Source organism: Cydia strobilella, chromosome Z, assembly GCF_947568885.1.
Source record: "Cydia strobilella chromosome Z, ilCydStro3.1, whole genome shotgun sequence".
NCBI lineage: Eukaryota > Metazoa > Arthropoda > Insecta > Lepidoptera > Tortricidae > Cydia > Cydia strobilella.
This window is the reverse complement of record NC_086068.1, coordinates 38,337,006-38,358,187: the sequence shown is the minus strand read 5'-3', so window position 1 is coordinate 38,358,187 and position 21,182 is coordinate 38,337,006. Positions and strand designations below refer to the sequence as shown.

General features: G+C 37.1%; 1 protein-coding gene and 1 long non-coding RNA gene across 7 annotated transcripts in view; both read left to right on the top strand.

The window, feature by feature from the left end:
* Positions 1 to 3,748, top strand: part of LOC134754973 (uncharacterized) — a 164,309-nt gene extending 160,561 nt beyond the window's left edge. For both annotated transcript variants that reach the window (XR_010128990.1, XR_010128989.1), the window contains exon 2: positions 3,610 to 3,748. This is a non-coding gene — a long non-coding RNA (uncharacterized LOC134754973). The remainder of the gene's footprint in view (positions 1 to 3,609) is intronic.
* LOC134754820 (maternal protein pumilio) overlaps positions 1 to 21,182 on the top strand; it is a 528,457-nt gene that overhangs the window by 437,781 nt on the left and 69,494 nt on the right. The gene's annotated exons all lie outside the window — the stretch shown is intronic.

Sequence of the window (21,182 nt, the reverse complement as noted above, 5' to 3'; positions counted from 1 at the left end):
TCGACGAACTTTGCATAACACTGTGTTAAGTTTACGACCTAATGCTTTCTAACTAATGCTTCACATTTCTTCAGTTAAGAGGCCGGTGTCGATTTTAGTCCCTAAAATGTAAAATTGATAGATTTAGTCCGTGAAATTGTACACCTTTTTTTACCTAATTGAAATGACAAGTACTGGTTTCTATTAGCACGTCTTCTTATCTTGCCTTTTATAAGATTTTTTTTTTGAAAACACACTAAATTACTAATGATTTTTTTTTTCTGATGGACGTTTAGGTAAACGCGCGTAAAGCACTGATTTTGTCGCTCTTATTTGTAAATTTCGTAAAGTTTAGAATACTAAAAATGGTAAATTTGTATTGCACATATTCTGTACTTGACCTTTATCAGATTAAGTAAGTAAGTAAAAGTTAAACGAATTAAATTTTCTCCAGAAATTACTTCAAAACAAGTGACAATTTCTCTGAAAATCGACTTAATTTCAACGTAATTTTGATACTTAACGATCTACAACATTTGCTGAAACTATTCATAAACATCAATTTGTACCACCATAAATTTTTGATGATTTTTTAAAAACTGCCCCTTCTCTTCATATATTACCGGTGACGCACGCTCGCGACCTCATTATTAAAAGGCAAGATGAGAAGACGTGCTAATAGAAACCAATACTTGTTATTTAGATATTACGTAACAAAACGTGTACAATTTCAACGACTAAATCTATCAATTATATATTTTTGCTACAATATCGACACCGGCCTCTTAAGAATTCCTTTAATAAATTAATAAATAAATGTTATGTGACTGTCTTATATTATATGACTGTCTTATAGTATAGCCCTTTATGGAAGTGAAACGTGGACAATGACCCTAAGAGATAGAAAGAGAATGGAAGCATTTGAAATGTGGTGCTGGAGGCGAATGGAAGGCATTAGTTGGAGAGACAGGATAACGAATGAGGAGGTGCTAAGAAGAGTGAGTGAAAGAAGAGCTATATTCTGAACACTATTGCAAATAGACGCGGGAAAATGATTGGACACTTAATACGACACGACTACTTCTTTAAAACTATCCTGGAGGGGCGGATAGGAAGGAAGCGGGGTAGAGGAAAACCCAGACGCAGCTTTTTAGATCAAGTGAAAGAAAAAGTAGGGGTCGTGTCGTATCAAAAAGTCAAAGAGCTGGCGCGGGATAGGGAAAGCTGGAAGATACTCCACCGACAAGAGAATAACTCTTAAGTTAATGATGATGATGACTGTCTTATATTATACACATCGACTTTGTCAGAGGGCCGATTCAAAATTAGGCTCTATTTATGCGATTTGAGTATTACCATTGAGGAATCTTTCGATAAGTACTTATAAATTTTGACTCGAATTCCTTGATGTCAAATCATGTATACCTAAGACCAAAATGACATTTTAACATAGGTAATTAAACTAATTGATAGCGCAATCTCTTTCAGTCAGCTGACTATGAAATTTTATATATTTTTTTATGAAATATATAAGGTCGGGTCTTCTACTTTACATTTATAAACTATAAGCCTAAATTTTCAGTGACCAAGACAGCATAATAAAACAACATTTTATCACTCACAGATCATCAATCATCAATAATTTAAGGTACTTCTAGCAGACACTGAAGCTACAATTTTTTAACACAATTAATTTTTAGCCTACAAATGTAACATACCGCAATTTCAGTACCGTTTTCTAATATTACAAAACGCATAAGTTAATCTTCTAATGTATTTTCAAAAGTACTAATTGATTGCCACATTAACTTCTTTTTGTGCACAAGCTTACAGTTGTTTACGCCCATCTAATGAGAAACTTCGTTCTTCGTTCATTCCATTCATTTTGAGCCTTTTTATTTTCATAAAAACCTGAAATATGAAGGAAAGATGAATTATTGGTTTAAAGAAATATTGTTTTCCGGGGCGCGAAGCCATTTGTTGCGTGCGTATGATTACTTTGCTAGCATGCTGTTGTAATGTATTCATATTTTCACCACCTTTGCATCCTTAATGTTTTGTTCCTTCTAACATTTGGCATGTTATCGAATTTAGTGTGAGAAGTTTAATGTTGTTTGTGCTAAGTTTGTGTTGTTTGTGTATATGCAAAATGCTTGCAATCCCGGCTTGATCTTTAATACGTGCCCGAATACATAAAGAGCTATTTGAACTGTCATTCTTGATCCTAAAAATCCTCTCGGCTCTCTCGGTTTTCCTTCATAACTCCGAGCGTTTTTAGGGTACCGGACCCAAAGGGTAAGATCCTATTACTAAGACTGCTGTCTGTCTGTCCGTCTGTCACCAGGCTGTATCTCATGAACCGTGATAATTAGACAGTTGAAATATAATAATAATAACAACAAATACTAAAAAACAGAATAAAATAAATATTTAAGGTGGCTCCCATACAACAAACGTGATTTTTTTGCCGTGTTTTTATAGATAATGGTACGGAACCCTTCGTGCGCGAGTCCGATTCGCACTTGGCAGTTTTTCACATAAGTAAAACTAGTAAAAGTATCGCTAACCTTATTTATTTATCCTCTTGACATTTTCGAGAAAGACTGAACAATTTACCTACGACATTTATTTTAGGCTTAGAACGCACAGTGCGTTTTTTTCTTGCGGTTTCAGTCTAATTTCTTGCAGTTTCAGTCTAATTTCTTGCGGTTTCAGTCTTTTAAGTGCGTGCGCTTGTAAAGCATGCCGTACGTTAATTTTTTTGCGGTTGCGGAAACGCTTTTGAAAAAACCGCAGTGCGTTCTTATCCTTATACCATACTTTAGTAGTTTAAATCTTAACTTGCCCAGCAGAGGGACACTGACATAAACTGTAAAAAAACCAGATCAAACTTTTAGGGTAATTGGTTTTTTTTTTTTTTTTTTTTTTTCAAATATTTTATAGTCATCGTCATGTATGTGTATTTGTACCGGATAAGTGTACGGCCTCAGCGACGTACAATGTTCGTATCGTCACTTAAAGGTATTTGAGCAGCGTGTACTGAGGCTGCTCGCATTCGTTTGCATTTGGTTGTTATGAACGCCCCGCTCCGCTGCACGCCACGCTCGAGCGTCCACTCAGTTTATACACTAATCACACTAATGCAACCACTATCCCGAAGGTTATCGATTTTAGGGCATTTCAAAGTTGTACCCCCAAGCTTTTGTGTTAGAATTGGGAATTTTCAAGTGGTAGAATCACCGGCTGTTTCCAAATTACCGAGAAAAGAAATGTCCCCAATTTTTCAATACAACCTTGCATGACCGAAACAAAATGGTCAAACAAAAATGTATAAAATTTTGACCTTTTTTCTCATATTAGTATAGGATTCTGAGTGGAAATAGGTAATATAACGGACCCGGGTATGTCCTTTTTAAACTACGTCCAAAAGAGAGGTATGGGCACTGTGAATGTCATCTCGCTTTGTGTGGTAGGGCACAGGACAGCGGATGTAATTCCAGATCTAGAGCAGAGCCCAACTGGGGAGGTACCTCCACCTTACAGAAAACCGCAGCCAAATAACACTAGACCCTACTAATAGTGTTGTGTTCCTGCCGGTGAGTAAGGTTGCCAGAGCTCGAGGGAGAGGAGTGTTAGGGTCGGCAACGCGCATGTATCTCCTCTGGAGTTGCAGGTGTACATAGGCTACGGAGACTGCTTAACATCAGGCGGGCCGTATGCTTGTTTGCCACCGACGTAGTATTAAATAAAAAAAAAATTAAAAAAAAAATATATATATAAAAGTTCCAAAATCTAAAATGGTCGGCATCAGCGTTGGAGCGTCCACGCTCTGAGCAAGTGTTACGTAGCCGAGGCGTGATTGAGAGTTAGTAACTCCATTGTAAGACCTACATGGTGTATTTTTCGGTCCGTCTTTTAATAAAAACAGGGTAGGGTGTCGTAGTCGCAATTCATCACAACAAGCAGACGTTTCACAAGAGGGCTTTTTTGTAGATCCATGAGTAACTAAAGGGACTATCTTCACAGTACTTACGTCTTTTTACTAAGAAATGCAAGACTTGTAGTATTGAAAAGTTAAAAAGGCCACAAAATAATAGAAAGCAGAGGAATGCGGATTTGATTGTTTGAATATGACATTTTGTAATCAATTTAATTGAGGGTGTGCATGGTGTACGATACGAGCAAAGCGTATATTGAAATAAATGCGACAACTTATGCCTTGGAGCCCGATTCTGATATTAATTTCGTGTCCTTGACATGTTTGGACCAGAAATGTCACTGACAGCTGACAGATCAAAACCTTAACCTTAAGCTCGAGCGCCTCCAGAATCTCGGTATAAGGTTTATATTTGGTCTGCGCAAATTTGACCATGTGTCACAGTTCCGTTCTCAGCTCAAGTGGCTTCCTATTCGTCTTCGCCGTGATTCTCATGTTCTCGCCCTTCTCTATGGCATTCTCTTTAACCCCGCTACACCACCTTATCTCAAAGAGCGTTTCAAGTATCTCTCTTCTATCAGATGTTCTCAGACTCATATTCTTGCTTCTCCCTCATCTACTTCTAAATTTTATAATAGCTCTTTTACCTTCCGGGCTGTTCGGCTGTGGAATGCTTTACCAGTAGAATTAAGATTAGCTAAATCTCTCCCCATATTCAAAAATCAGCTAAAACTATACTTTCTATCTCTGCCTTAAGTTGCCATTTTATATATTGTATATATGCTTGTATAAATATATATTATATATATATATTGTATTGTATATTTATTTGTGTGTTAGGTTTCGTTTTAATACTTATATGTATAAGTAGTAATTGTAGTATGTGTGTTTGTGTTTAATAGTCTCCATATTTAGCTCTTTGCACTACCTGTTGACTTTTGTATGAGTTCTACATTTCCTGCTACCCAAAGGTTGTCTGGAAGAGATCGCTTTTTAGCGATAAGACCGCCTGTTGTTACCTGGTTCTATTTTTTCTTTAAATATTTCTTTGTAGTTTTACATGTATGTAAAATGTATAATTTTGGTGCAATAAAGAATATTTACTTACTTACTTGCTTACTTAACAGCAAAGAGTAAAGTAAGTATATAGGTAAAGAGAGCCCTCTTGAAGCATTTTATGGAAACTCATTTGAAAGCGCCATCTCTTACTTCATCCTGAAACTGAGTATGTATGTGTGCATGCACAACTACATATGCATCCATCCATACGTGTACTTTCGTTCTACATAATATTAGGGAGATTTTAGATCCCGTTTTCTAAGGGGACCTTGCGTTTTTGAGGCAAAGCAAACCGCTTGGAACAGGTGTTCCTGGGGGTGATCTGAGCTGATTTAGCCCGGTTGCCACGAGGTCCCCCCCAGCAGGTGGGCAGGGGAGGGGGGGGGGGGAGTCTCCGGCGCGCTGCACTGCATACAACTAGCAAATATATCAAGTTTGGTGTCTTTTTCGTGTAATTCGAGGATAAAAAATTCATGTCTGTGACTAAATTTTCACTCACCCATACAAAAAATACGAGAAATTCAAAATACAAAAAAAAATCTTTACACTTTTTTTTTGAAAATCCTCTACAGAATTAAAACTATCGCGATTTACTCTAGAAACCTGTGAATAGCCCAGTTATCCTACTATATACAATAATAAACTTGTCAAACATTTTTCTTTTATAACTCTGTTAAAAAAAAACATTATGTCGCGCGGCGTACCTGCGCTGTAAAAGCGAAAGCGGTATGCAGCTTTTAGGATTTTTAAGTATGTTTAGATGATTTCTGATAAGTTGTTATTTTTCTGGTTGTAGATTACATTAATAAATTACTTCTGGATGTGACATATATTCAAATATAAATTAAATATATAAATAAAGATGTTGCGAAAGCGCCAGTAGAGCTATTAGAAATGTGATAAACTTAACATAGATGTTTGACAAAAAATGCGGGTTAAAATAAGATATCTATTGTTCGCAATTGCCACTACATGTACATAGGTCCGTGCAATTTTTTTTAACGCAGGTGCACCCTGCGAATTTTGTTTTGCAGCGGCAACGGATAATCTCTAAACAAGCAGCAGCCGCCGCAGGTAGGCTTGTCAATATGGGCTCATAATAACCATTTTGTTTGGACCAGCCCCAGTCAGCAGGGCATGGTAGCTGTTGCTGATGGGCTATAATCTGTCCCCAAACATAGCCTCCCTGGTAAACTGCACGGAGAATATGTTTACGTAGCGCATTTTCCGTTGGAGGCAGTCGGCACTCATTTACACTCGTACCTCGTACCTTGTACCTGATCTGAAATCAGTAACAAAATGCATAGTGTTCAAATAATGTCTAGAGACCAATTCACACCTCGTAATTCAAATCTGTTCAGACAATATTGTAAGACTCCTTCTTGTGATACAAGACAATAACAACTTTTTTCCAATACTGGCAACGTCTGCTCCATATTGCCTTGTTTGCCGTATTTAAATCCCTCCGTTACAGCAGGATATGCGCTCCAAGCTTAAAATACGCTTTTTTCCCCTTTCCACACAAAAAAGAAACAGTGTCGCAACCTGAAAAGGCGTGGAAGAATGGCAAGACTTTTGTCCTATCTGGTCCTTTAAAATAAATTATATATCTATGCGTTACAAATAAAATCATATATTTAAAAAAAGTTTGCAGCACGTGACCAATTGCCCAGATGACCTGTCTCGGACTGCGGTGACATATTTATTTTATTTTTAATTAATGTAGGAACTACAAAATTTACCTAAAGAAGCTGGCAATAGCATGGCACGAGAGGAACTGGTAATTCTTTCCTGTGCCAACTTGTACCCAAGTTCCTGGAGCTCCGGTAATTGTGATATACATGCAACTGCGAGAACAACAACATCAGTATCAACTGTGCGTAGCGTAATTTTTGTGTGACCTTGGGTTACAGCATTAGCCACATGGTCACCTGGGCAATTGGTCACGTCACGTGCTGCAAACTTCCTTCAAATATATGATTTTATTTGTAACGTACAGATATATAATTTATTTTACAGGACCAGAAAGGGCAGAAGTCTTGCCATTCTTCCACGCCTTTTCAGGTTGCGACACTCACTGTTTCTTTTTTGTGTGGAAAGGGGAAAAAAAGCGTATTTCAAGCTTGGAGCGCATATCCTGCTGTAACGGAGGGATTTAAATACGGCAAACAAGGCGATATTGAGCAGACGGTAGTACTATTAGTTATTCTGTGGCGTTGCTAATATTGGAAAAAAATATTATTGTCTTGTATGACTAGTAAGTCTTACAATATTAAGTCTGAACAGATTTAAATTACGAGGTGTGAATTGGTCCCTAGACATTTTTTTAACACTATGCATTTTGTTACTGATTTCAGATCAGGTACATGTACGAGTGTAAATGAGTGCCGAAGAAATCTCCAGTTAAAGAACCTGCCTCCAACAGAAGATGCGTTACGTAAACATATTCTCCGTGCAGTTTACCAAGGAGGCTATGTTTGGGGACAGATTATAGCCCCTCAGCACCAGTTACCATGCCCTGCTGACTGGGGCTGGTCCAAACAAAATGGTTATTGGGAGCCCATATGGACAAGCCTACCTGCGGCGGCTGCTGCTTGTTTAGAGTGAGCTTATTCGTTGCCGCTGCAAAACAAAATGCGCAGGGAGGTGCAACTGCGTTAAAAAAAACTAAAATGCACGGGCCTATGTGTATGTAGTGGCAATTGCGAACTATTATCTTATTTTAACCCGCATTTTTTGTCAAACATCTATGTTAATTTTATCACATCCATACTAACATTATAAATGCGAAAGTGTGTCTGTCTGTCTGTTACCTCTTCACGCTTAAACCGCTGAACCGATTTAGTTGAAATTTGGTATACAGATAGTTTGAGTCCCGGGGAAGGACATAGAGTAGTTTTTATCCCAGAAAACATTCTTTAAGGGGGTGAAAAGGGGGTGGAAATTGGTATGTAAAATCGGTAAAAAGCATATTGGATAAAAATAATTTACCCAAATTACTGACTCTACGCAGACGAAGTCGCGGGCAAAAGCTAATTTATAATAACTCTACTGGCTGGTTTTCCCAACATCTTTGTTTATATACTAGCTTTTGCCTGCGACTTCGTCTGCGTGTAATTAGTAATTTGGGTATCTTAATTTTTAAACAAATTTGCTTTTAAATCCATCCTGTTTTTACCCCTAAATTGGTCCACTCTATAAATTTCCACCCCATTTTTATACTCTTAAGGGATGATTTCGGGAATAAAAATTCTATATCCTTCCCCACAGCTCAAACTATCCCCATACCAAGTTTCATCTAAATCGGTTCAGCGGTTATTGATTCCCCATACAAATTTCCACCCGCTTTTCACCCCCTTGAGGGGTAAGTTCTGGGATAAAAAGTATCCTATGTCCATTCCGGGGACTCAACTATCTGTATACCTAATTTCAACTAAATCGGTTTAGCGGTTTAAGCGTGAAGAGAGGTAACAGACAGACAGACACACTTTCGCATTTATAGTATTAGTATGGATTTAATTAATATTTGTATATATATCACGTCCAGAAGTAATTTATTAAAGTAGTCTACAACCAGAAGAATAACAACTTATCAGAAATCATCTTAACATACTTAAATATCCTAAAAGCTGCATACCGCTTTTACAAAGCAGGTACGCCGCGCCTCACAAAACATTTTTTTTAACAGAGTTATAAAAGAAATATATTTGACAAGTTCACAATTCTATATAGTAGGATAACTGGGCTATTCACAGGTATTTTTTTTTCTAAAGCAAATCGCCATAGTTTTAATAGGCTAGATGACAAATTTTTATTAATCTTATCAATCGATCAGGTTTATTTTTAGGATCAAATGTCTATCCCCCATTGCATTAAACCATTAAAGCAATACAGAAGTCAGAAATGATAGTCAAAGCCCGACAGTCGTACTTCACTCGCGAAACGCTTCTAACAAAACGATAAGTGAACGTGACGTCAAGTTCACTAAGAGCCTATTTTGAATGTATGGACAAAATAAAAAAATTGCGTTTTTGTCAGTGAAATATTGCGTTTATGTATATAGTTGTTGTACAATATTTTTTTGGATAAAATGTAAGGAATCGAATGGTACCCTTACTTTTTTCCTTTTTGGAAGTTGAAAAATTACTAAAATTTTGAAACTTTCAAGTCCTGTATTTTTGTATTAATTCCATATATTATTTTAATATCTACATTATTGTGATAAATTGCTCATTTGCTTTCTATGTTACTAGATTTTTTTTAATTGAACATATGTCATCATCCCTATTCTGTAGAGGATTTTCGAAAAAGAAAGTGTATTTTTTTTTTAATATCTCGTATTTTTTGTATGAGTGAGTGAAAATTTAGTCACGGAAATGAATTCTTCGTCCTCGAATTACACGAAAAAGACACCAAACTTGTATATTTGCTAGATGTATGCAGATATAAATTTTAGAGTGAGGCGCGCCGGAGACAGTTACTGAACCGGTGAGCTCCATCTTAGGCCCTGTCTTCACTTTCCATCAGGTGTGACTAGGGCCAATCGCCGATCAGTTTATAAAAAAAAAACCTTATATTATGTAGAAAAGGTTTAAAAAGAATGAAAAAAAAAACCTAACAATAAAATAAGTATGTTTATTGCTTTCAATTTGGTATACAACTTATATACAAGATAGTAAAGCCGGTGTAAGTACTTAAGCACAATCGGATTAAGTCTCACCTCGGTTTGGTATGTATGTTAATTAAAGGTCTCTTTTTCATGTCCACACTATTTGACATTTGGGGACCTCGAGGAATTGCAGCCATCTTGGAAAATGTGTACCATCCTGGAGAAATTTGCGTTTTACTCTAAATATACCCTCTCTATGAAAATATGGTGTAAGGCAACATTAAAGGTTATTAAATTCTACTCAAATAAGTCCTAGATATCTTTGCGAAAAAAGTAAATCTTGTTATAGAAAATAATAGCTGAATCCAGATTTAGCGCTTATACCCTTTCAGGGGATATTCTCTTAATATGAAACTTGGAGGAATATGAATTCCACTTTTGTCTATACATTTGTACACGTTCTACTCCAATATCAACATTTTACTCGACTGCGACTTAAACAGAAAGTAGAGTTATGGGTTTAAATACTGAAAATCAGTACACCCTGTAGCTCAGGATACTGGACGGATTTTTTAAAATGACATCGGTAGATTCCTCCTGCCCTTCACAACCTGTTTACAGTTGTTTTATTTAAAAAAAATCAATACAACCACCTTGAGAGGACGCCGAATATTAAATCATATTTTTACTCCTAGCGCCTAAACTATTGAGTGGATTTCAATAAAATAGACATCATTAGATCCATAACTGATACACGAGTGCTATGCAATACAAATTTACTAAAATATTGGAGGAAAAATGTTTAGGACTTAAAAATGTAACTGCAAAAACAGATTTTAGGTCTTAAATGGGGTTTAAACAATAGTGACAGTAATGACATTTGACACTGACAATTTCAGGGATCCCTGTTTGCGTGTCATAAAATTGGAGCTTCGGGGACCACGGGGAACAAACGCCATCTTGAAAAGTATAAGTCTTTTCGTTTTTCTTTTTTTCACGGAATATCTGGGTTTAATGTGAATACTGTGTATGGCGAAACGAAAGCTTATTAAGTTCTACACAAAAAAGGTATAAAACACCATGTCCCTAAAACGGAGCTTTCTTCTAGAAATATGACTCAGAAGTCAAAAGGTTATACTTAATCATGGTGGTTGTATTGTTTTTTTTTTAATAAAACAACTGTAAACAGGTTGTAAAGGGTAGGAGGAATCTACGGATGTCATTTTTAAAAATCCGTCCAGTATCCTGAGCTACAGGTTGTACTGATTTTCAGTATTTAAACCCATAACCCTACCTTCTGTTTAAGTCGCAGTCGAGTAAAATGTTGATATTGGAGTAGAACGTGTACAAATGTATAGACAAAAGCGGAATTCATATTCCTCCAAGTTTCATAATAAGAGAATATCCCCTGAAAGGGTATAAGCGCTAAATCTGGATTCAGCTATTATTTTCTATAACAAGATGTATTTTTTCCGCAAAGTTATCTAGGACTTTTTTGTGTAGAATTTAATAAGCTTTAATGTTGCCTTACACCATATTTTCATAGAGAACGTATATTTAGAGTAAAACGCAAATTTCTCCAGGATGGTACACATTTTCCAAGATGGCTGCGATTCCTCGAGGTCCCCAAATGTCAAATAGTGTGGACATGAAAAAGAGACCTTTAATTAACATACATACCAAATTTCATATCTTTGGAAGGATTTCGAGGTGAGACTTAATCCGATTGTGCTACTTGCAGTATCTGATTTTCCTTGAAATTGTTTTTCTTTTTATCCTTGTTTATCTTTGTATAGGTACAAAGCTGCATCAGCCTCGTCTTCTGTGACTTGTATCTCAGTCTGACCTAGAACTCTTTCGCGTTATTTAGTTATTATATGTTTTCAGACAAACAAATTAATAAAGTTTTCAAACCTGTGTGACATGATACATATAGGTGTACTCTTTAAAATTCACCACTCTGTGTGATGTGTCCCCGTTGGTGGTTTTTTGACATTCTCACGAAAACTATAATAGATATCAAAAAAGTGTCAAGGACAGAATTAATCCTTATTAAATTTGGAACAAAAAATGCCTTATATGTTTTTGTACAAATTGGACGGTATTCAAGCTTTAAGTACTTGTACCTATTGTATAACCTTAAAATAACAAAATAACCATACTCGTTTGACGACGTGCATTATATTTTGACGGCTTGACAGATTTTAATGAAATATACCTAAAATTCACCGCTGTGAAGCAAGCTATCAAACAAAACACAACACATTAAAATCGGTGCATCTGTTTCGACGCTACGAGGTCACAGGTAGACACACAAATACCAAAGACATAATTCAGGGAAATTAGCTGAAATTACGGCATTATTAATGGAAGACTTTTTCAAATGGAAATATTGAGATGTGTACGTTATAGACCAAAGTTATTTTTCATCAACCCTCCCCACCCCTCCCCCTTCTGCGTCACCCCCCACACCGCAAAGGGCCCGAAACGCGGTTTTTCTAAATTTTTAAGGAAACCGTTCAAGATACAGAAAAAGTGTGTAGGAACGAAATGATCCCTAATAAATTTGCTATCAATCTCTTATACACTATAGTGCTATCACGTATAGTTTTTGTGCAATCTGTCACCAAAGATGCATTTTTTTAGAATTTAACGATTTATTCATTTCTAAGATAACTTTTCTTAAAAAAAACTTAAGATATCGCCAAATTTAGTTTGCTTTTAGTACATAGTTTTAATATGCTCTTTAAAATGAAGTATTACTTATTCTTAAACTCCTTCGTTTGACGAAGTTATGCTATTTTGAAAATACATCGTCTTCAAATATTTTCAGTCAGCGAATATAGTTCTTTAGAAATACGTAGTAGAATTGCAGATGCCATTTTCTTGTACAAACTGATGAGGTTCAAAATAGATTGTCCACAAATATTAGAGCTTCTGTCTTTCCGTGCTCCATCTCGAACTCCACGAAAACCAATACTCCTCTCTGTCCACCTCTTAGACGAACTGTTCTTGGCAGCAACTCACCCATACCGCGGTTATGTAAGATTCTGAATGCATGTAGTGATCATACGGATATACACTTTGATTCGCTAAGCAAATTCAAAAAATCAGTACATAATTGTCTATCCACAACTAGTATACTGAAACATTTGTAGTGAGTAACATTGTATTATCTATATTTATTAAGTATATATTGTCGGATCTTGTTTGATTATTCCTGTATCAAATGCATGCTGTGTATACCTTTAAGTGATTGTTGCACTTAGAATATCACTAAAGTGCTTGCATGTATTCTCTCTTTCTGTGCCAGTGTAAACAGTTGTTGGTGAACCAAATAAATAAAATAAAATAAAAATTAATTCTGTCCTTGACACTTTTTTGATATCTATTATAGTTTTTGTGAGAATGTCAAAAAACCACCCACAGGGACACATTTCAAGGTGGGGGGTCGAGCGTCAGGTGGAGGGGAGGGAAGAGTGCTGTATTTTAAAGAGTACACCCATATATATCACGCCACACAGGTTTGAAAACTTTATTAATTTGTTTCATTTTCCCATACATTGCTTACATAGAATAACTCAATTAACTGACTTGCCAGGTTCTCAATTCCTTCTTTGACATTAAGAGCTTGAATTTAAGATATTCCGGAGGTAAAGTGTCCAGGATTATACACATTAGGAGAATTGCAGTTTGGTCCAGATATTCTTTAAAATAAAGTGATTTGGGTTTTCTTGTAAGTAGCTGATGAATTTCAGGCATAGGTTGTATGTCTTGTCTTTGTCTACGCACGTACCTCTAAAGATGCGCTCTAATTCGTCTCAGATGCCTTTGGCGGGATATCGCACGAATCTGCAGGGCCACCGAACATGTTTTTCGTAAACAATATAAAAATTACCAATATATTTTCAAAATTTGAAAGGTGTTTTAATAGGTAGGCTTGCTTCATTTTTAAACAGCTACCACTTTAGAATTAATAGAGAGTAAATATGCTCATATATCTGTTTACGACATTTATTTTTGTCTGACAGGAAACAACCGTTGTTAAGGTAACAAGTAACAACATTGCAGAGAAGATATCACGTGTAATTTTTTTTCTAAGCGGGAAAAATAGAACTGTCACAATCTGCGGGAGCTATGAGACGTTTTTTCTCAATCCTCCGCTATGGCTATCAAAACCGAATGAATACATATGAATGTACATGTACATAAGCATAGAGTAACTTATACTAGAGCGGTACTGTCATAGTAAATTTTGTAACCCCAGTAAATTCACTGCCATCTGTCGACACACTTTAAAACTAAAATTGAAGATTTGTAAAAATACGATAAAATGTATTTACATACATACATACATACATACATACATACATACATATAATCACGCCTATTTCCCGGAGGGGTAGGCAGAGACTACGGATTTCCACTTGCTACGATCCTGACATACCTCTTTCGCTTCCTTCACTTTCATAACATTCCTCATACACGCTCGCCGGTTTAGGGTGCTCTTGACCTGGCCTTTCTTCAGGATTTCCCCGATCTGATCAGCGAAAGTCCGCCGAGGTCTGCCCCTTCCAACTCCCGTTTCCACCAATGTATTTAAATATAGATAAATGATTTTTTTTATTTGCATAATTATTTTGATGATTTGACCCATGTTCTTCCACTGATATGCGTTAAAATTGTTAAATAACAAACGAAACCGTCAACGCCATCTATACGACTGTAGGCCAAAACTAGTAGCGCCCTCTGAACGAGAATCAAATTTTCTTGATTTTCGAGGCACGTTTTTTGCTTAGACTGTATCCATCTATTACGGAGTTATATCTATCTTTGACATAAGTGATAAGCAGATTTTTACGACGCCTGTATTTGAGAGATAGCATCTCGAACATATACGCAATACAGTAGAAACGACATTAGCATTAGATTTGCTTAGCGTCTAAGGGTATAATATACCCGCATCATAATTATCACGTGATCTTGTGGCGGGGGGGGGGGGGGGGATTGCGTTCAGATCACCAAATATCACCAAGGGGGAGGAGGGGTCGAAAATAGGCTAAATATGATCACATGATTTCTGGACGACCCCTAACAACTTGGTGGTAACTAGTGGGACCTCTAAATATAATAATGTATATTGTGGTATATAATTATTATGTTATGAGTTTATGTGTGATCTGTACAAATAGAAAGGTATTGTTTTTAGCATAGAAACAATCTTTATAATAAAATTATTTACTTTAAATGTAGAAAGTAAAAATTGAAATTGAAAATGTAAATGTAGTTAATAAGCTATAATATATTATTTCCTGTTTTCTATACAGTTTCCATTGTCTGGGAGAGGACACTGACTTCTGTAACACAGGTTTATACCTAGCTCAGAAGTCAGGGACTTCAAAAACTATTTTGTACTTGCTTTTGTCAATAATTTTTTTTTATTTTATTTATGTGTAAACTACCAAATGAGCTCAAATATAAAATAAATTGCTGTTTTGTAAGAAGGCTTCATAAAAAAAACCGCATCATGTGGCATTTAAGAAAATTTACTCCCAGCGGCAGCGGTATTGTTATGGAGCGGAAGACCATTCTAAGGGCAAAATGCTAGGGCGAAATAATTGGACACTGGCAAAAAATTGCCTGTTATAAATTGGATTCTCGCCCTTAGGGTTCATTGCAAAATTTTTATTCAATGTTTTTTCTTTATGACTAATCCGGTTTTCATTACTTGTTGTTATGTAGTTGTAGTAGTAGTAGTAGTAGTAGTAGTAGTAAAACTCTTTATTGTACAAAATAAACATAAAACACGAGAAAAACGCATCATTTGTACAAAGGCGAACTTATCCCTTAAGGGAGTTGTAGTACCTATACCTCTTATTTGTCTTTATTATCATACCAAGTTCGAGGATATGAAGTAGGTATCCATTATATAGGTATTTTTCTCGTTATAAATTAATAATCACTGATAATGATGAGGATTAGATGCTGACCTTTTTAATGATAAGTGGGGTGTTGTGCTCCAAACTATCCAAATATTTAAATGTTTTTGTCAGACGTCTCTAGGCTGAGGTAGTTGGGTTGGGAGATATATCTAAGTATAACATTTTCTGATTATATATAATGTTTAATTATAATGAATCGGTTTTTTTTTTTATATATTTATACTACGTCGGTGGCAAACAAGCATACGGCCCACCTGATGTTAAGCAGTCTCCATAGCCTATGTACGCCTGCAACTCCAGAGGAGTTAGGAGGTTAGGAGTTTTTTAGCTTGTTTTGCATAATTGTTAAATGTATTTTAATTAATTAACCGAATTCGGGTAGTTAAACAAATTGAAATGGGTACTTAACATTGATAGATTGGCAACAAAAACCGGCCAAGTGCGAGTCGGTCTCGCTCACAAAGCGTTCCGTACCATTACGCAAAAAACGGCAAAAAGGTCACGTTTGTTGTATGGGAGCCCCACGTAAATATTTATTTTATTCTGTTTTTAGTATTTGTTGTTATAGCGGCAACAGAAATACATTATCAGGCATCGGAGTTTTTGTCGCATGGTAAGACTAATAGCAAGCTATGGAGTCGACATTTGCCATAAATGTAAACTCTTATTCATACTCATACTCATTTATTTAATTTATCTTAAAATGCCTTTAGAGCGGTCGGTCGTGTATATTATCTTAGTCGAGTTATATAAAAAAATATTTTTCTATTACATTATGAATTCATAACTTCAACTATTTTAACATACAACTTAGACAAACTACATCGCTGCGAAAGACCTAATGTCAATAGAAGAGACAATTGAAACCAGTATAATCTGTAAGTTTCTAATTGACTTGTGCCCCTAATTGACTTTGCCTCGATTAGCCTTTAGAGAATTATAGGTAGATTCATAAAGCTGGTGAGATTTGTATTGAGCTGTCAAAATTGTCAGTTCGTGCCGGCTTCGAGAATAAACCGTTACTACTTACTGGCACAGACATGAAGGGGGTGAGTAGTGTTGGTTGCAAGGTGTGGTCAAAAGGCGGGCGCCGCTGTACTGGGAGCTACGCCATGAAACCGTGATGTTTCACATTTTACGAGTTGGGTGCGTCGAGCAGGGGCGCGCCTGTTAATTTTGATAAAAGCATTATGGGGCCACTCCTGCCTTAACGCCTGATATTGCTTATAGTTTTATTCATCAAAAAGCTATCAGTATTTAAGATTGAGTTTAAATTGGTTTTAGGGATCGTACTAATTAGAAATTCTTAAAATGTTGTTAATGCATGGTATATACCTATATATAATTGATGCGTTTGCGTAGTGTAGTGTCATCCGCTAAAGAAAGGAGCTTAACACGAGGAATCTCGCACCGTGACCAGCCACTCCCTGTCTCTATTGCACGCGCGCGCGAATCATATTGCTGTTCTGCTCGCACAGAGTCATTGACCGTCTGCATCATGGGCGACTGTTCCACCATTCAGAACTGCACGAACGTATGCGGAATAAAACGCGGACAAGTTATGATGTGTAAAATGTAAAAAAAAATACTAATCAAGGTCAGATGGGGTAAGACAAACACTGGGGCAAGAATAACACTTGTAGGTAATCCTCATATTGTTACTCTTGCCCCGAGTAAAATAAACTATGTTTCTCTTACCCCACTTGACCTTATATATAACTGCCAAAATAAAATATATTGCTTTTACCAATAAACGTTCGGATTCTGATTCTGCCAATTCAATGTCTATATATCTATCTGTTAATTGATCCGATAGGTTTCATAGGGATTGGATTCTTTCTCTTAATATTATGGTCAATAGTGAAAAACGACGTCACGAGACTGTATGTAATTTTTAGGGGACACATTCCGTATGGCAGAAACCAAAGATAGTGAAACATTTTGTGGAAATGGGTGAGAGCTAAAGCTCTGTTTATTTATTTATTTTTGTTTACAAAAAATACTGCTAGAATGCTTGGTTCAGGGAAACAGTCCAGCTTTAGCTAGTTTTTTCTGAAAGAGCTCGTTTAAAGAAAGTGACCGCCGGATGAGACACAAAATCTTACAGAGAGCCCAGAAGGACATTCAAATATGACAGTTGAGGAAAACTTGAAAACATGGGCATCGACAGACGTTTAGCAAATGTTCGCCTCACCCCACCGTAACCGAAAACAAATAACAATAACTTATAAAACATGGGCATCGGCAGACGTTTAGCAAATGTTCGCCCTACCCCACCCCACCGTAACCGAAAACAAATAACAATATAAAACATGGGCATCGGCAGACGTTTAGCAAATGTTCGCCCCACCCCACCCCACCGTAACCGAAAACAAATAACAATAACTTATAAAACATGGGCATCGGCAGACGTTTAGCAAATGTTCGCCCCACCCCACCGTAACCGAAAACAAATAACAATAACTTATAAAACATGGGCATCGGCAGACGTTTAGCAAATGTTCGCCCTACCCCACCCCACCGTAACCGAAAACAAATAACAATATAAAACATGGGCATCGGCAGACGTTTAGCAAATGTTCGCCCCACCCCACCCCACCGTAACCGAAAACAAATAACAATAACTTATAAAACATGGGCATCGGCAGACGTTTAGCAAATGTTCGCCCCACCCCACCCCACCGTAACCGAAAACAAATAACAATAACTTATAAAATAAATGCGGCTACGTAAGTTATCTTATCAAAAATAACAAAAACAGCAATTCTTGCATTATAGTGCGCGAAGGGCCCAAGGCCTCAAACATGCATGCTTCCTGCAAAGGACTTCGTCGATTTTGCTAAGTACTTGGGCGTGCTCCATGAAACCGGACGTATACTTACATCTAATATACATGAAACGAATCGTTATAGTGACCAGATTATTAAGGTGAAAACAGAATCACTAAATAAAACGGGAATTTTGTGAAATCCTGCGATAAAAACTAGAACCGGGCAAGAAAAACCTTTATAAATAAAGCGCTTACTATTCTGTAAAATTAGTGCGGATTTTTAAAAGGAATAGACGAAATCTGCCATGTAAATGAAACTGAAATCGTATTCTTATACATATAAATAAGTTATATTTTGATCTTGTTCGTAGTTCGTAGGTCATTGTACAGATTGAACAGATTGATATCTGACCATTTGTAACGTTGCTTGCATATTTTTGACAGATTGAAAAAGACGGATGCGTTTCATTATAAATATCAACGGTGTAGGTATGTGACGCCCATACAATGAATGCTCTTCCTATAATCGCTAACTGGAATAAATCACATAACTACATTAGCTTATTTGAACAGCAATTACAGACGTGTGCTCGCTATGTGATGCTTGACACATAGCGATATTTTCTACAAGTTTATTTAAAAATGATTAGATGCGCTTGCTCCCTATATGTAGTTTCTCGCACATAGCTATATTTTTATACTAGTTGCAGTCGATGTTATGTTTCTAGACTGTGCGTTTTACTATACATAGCGGGATTTTCTTATAACAATCGAGTCTACCGTATATTAAACTATTATCTACCCTCAAGTTGTATACAGGTCCCTACTAAACATGATTGCTTCATGTGTAGCGCTAGTGGCCTAGCTGTAAGAGCGTGCGACTTTCAATCCGGAGGTCGCGGGTTCAAACCCACGCTCGTACCAATGAGTTTTTCGGAACTTATGTACAAAATATCATTTGATATTTACCAGTCGCTTTTCGGTGAAGGAAAACATAGTGAGGAAACCGGACTAATCCCAATAAGGCCTAGTTTCCCCTCTGGGTTGGAAGGTCAGATGGCAGTCGCTTTCGTAAAAACTAGGGATTAGTTCTGTTGTCAAGCAGACCCCAGGGTCCCATGAACCGTGGCAAAGTGCTTGGATAACGCGAGGAAGAAGAGTTGACCTTAATATTTTTTGCCTATATTTTCAAAAGCCCGACTTTTAATTGATTGCAGGTTTATTTCGGAAATTATTTAAAACTCAACTTTTTTGAAATTCCTTAATAATCTTTTTTTTTTGTTGACAAAGGCCCTCCGGCTTGGGGAGGCATTTGGATATGTGGGACACCCTCCTGCAACCATCCTCTCCTAGTAAGAGGAGAAAAGGAGACATACCCACTAAAATCCACTCCGGCGCTCACCCTTCTGACCGTTTTCAAGGAGGTGCGGGATGCCTGAGATTCTACTCCTTCCAGCGGCCCTGGCTTATCTTACTCCGGAGTACCCACACCGCTGGAAAGGAGAGTCATTGACCCACTGCCAATCGTGTAGCGCCGTGTAGTGCGGACCCCCACAGCCCGCTGGCCCTGCTAGGGGTTTAGGCGGACAGCAAATTGTGCCCATCTTCTTCACCGCCGTCTGCGCCGGTTTGGGTGCGCGTCTTCAGCTCTATTCTCACGCTCCGTTTCCGCGGCCTCCTTCCTTGAAATGACGGTGTAGCAGAAGAAGGCAACTGCGTTCCATTTCCTTTCGCTGTCCAACATAGTCATTAATACGTTGCGCAGCGAAACGTTCCCTAATCCAAGAGCCGCCGTCATGGTGCGACACTCTACGGCCCAACGATTGCATTCTTGACTGCAGTGTGCCTCTATGGTATGAGATCCATAGCGAAAGTCCTTCTTGTTCTTCTAGCTTTGCTGCATCCGTTCGTGCCCTTGTTGACGCGTCGTCGGCAGTTCATCGGGTGCAGGGAAATCATTTAGGGCCCTGCACCTGACCCTCTCCCTGTGCGCATCGGCGAGTACCAGAGCCTCTAATTATCACCCATTTTTTGACAACTTGAATCATGAAAACAACCTAACTTCACTGTGATTACTTACTTAATAAAGCAATGCAGGAGAAAACCAATGACAGTCCATTATAAGACTGTCATCTGATATTTGACTGTTGAATAAGTATATAAGGGGAAGTTTGAAAGTAGCACCGGTAACGGAGAAGATGAGGAGTAGTATATAGGTTCGCGCCGTGGTATGGGCATGTAACGAGGAAAGATGAATGTCACATAGGCAAAACCATGTTAGGGATGAATGCTGATGGACGGAGAGCGGATGGTGGACCCAAAAAACGATGGATGGATTGTGTGAAAGAGGATATGAGAAAGAAAGGAGTGAGTGCAGAGGTGACCAAAGATAGAGGAGAATGGTAGATAAAAACTTGTTGTGCCGACCCCACATAACGTGGGATAAGGGCAGGAAGAAGAGAGTCCTTAAAGAGATGAGACTTTTTACATTTCAAGATTTTAAAGGCAACATTTTGATTACAAAACTAGAAAAAATAGTTTTTTATCGTTTTTCTCCTTGTTTCGTATATATGTATATTATTTGATTACTTATTGGGCTAGCAAATAATTATCAAACAAATTTAAATGAGTTACCTAGGTAAACATATTTAGTTCAAAGATATTGACTGAAACAAATTGATCATAAAGTAATAGTTATAATAAAAAAGTACGTAGATTATTAATTCACGAATAAAATTCAATTATATTGACTTACATAGCATTTTTTTTCTGTTTTATTGAACGCTCACATCATATTATTAATTAGCCATGTGACGATAAAGAACAAAAAATGTATAGGGTCCTTAACAATTAAATCTAACCATGCAATGGTAAGACACTTAGAGG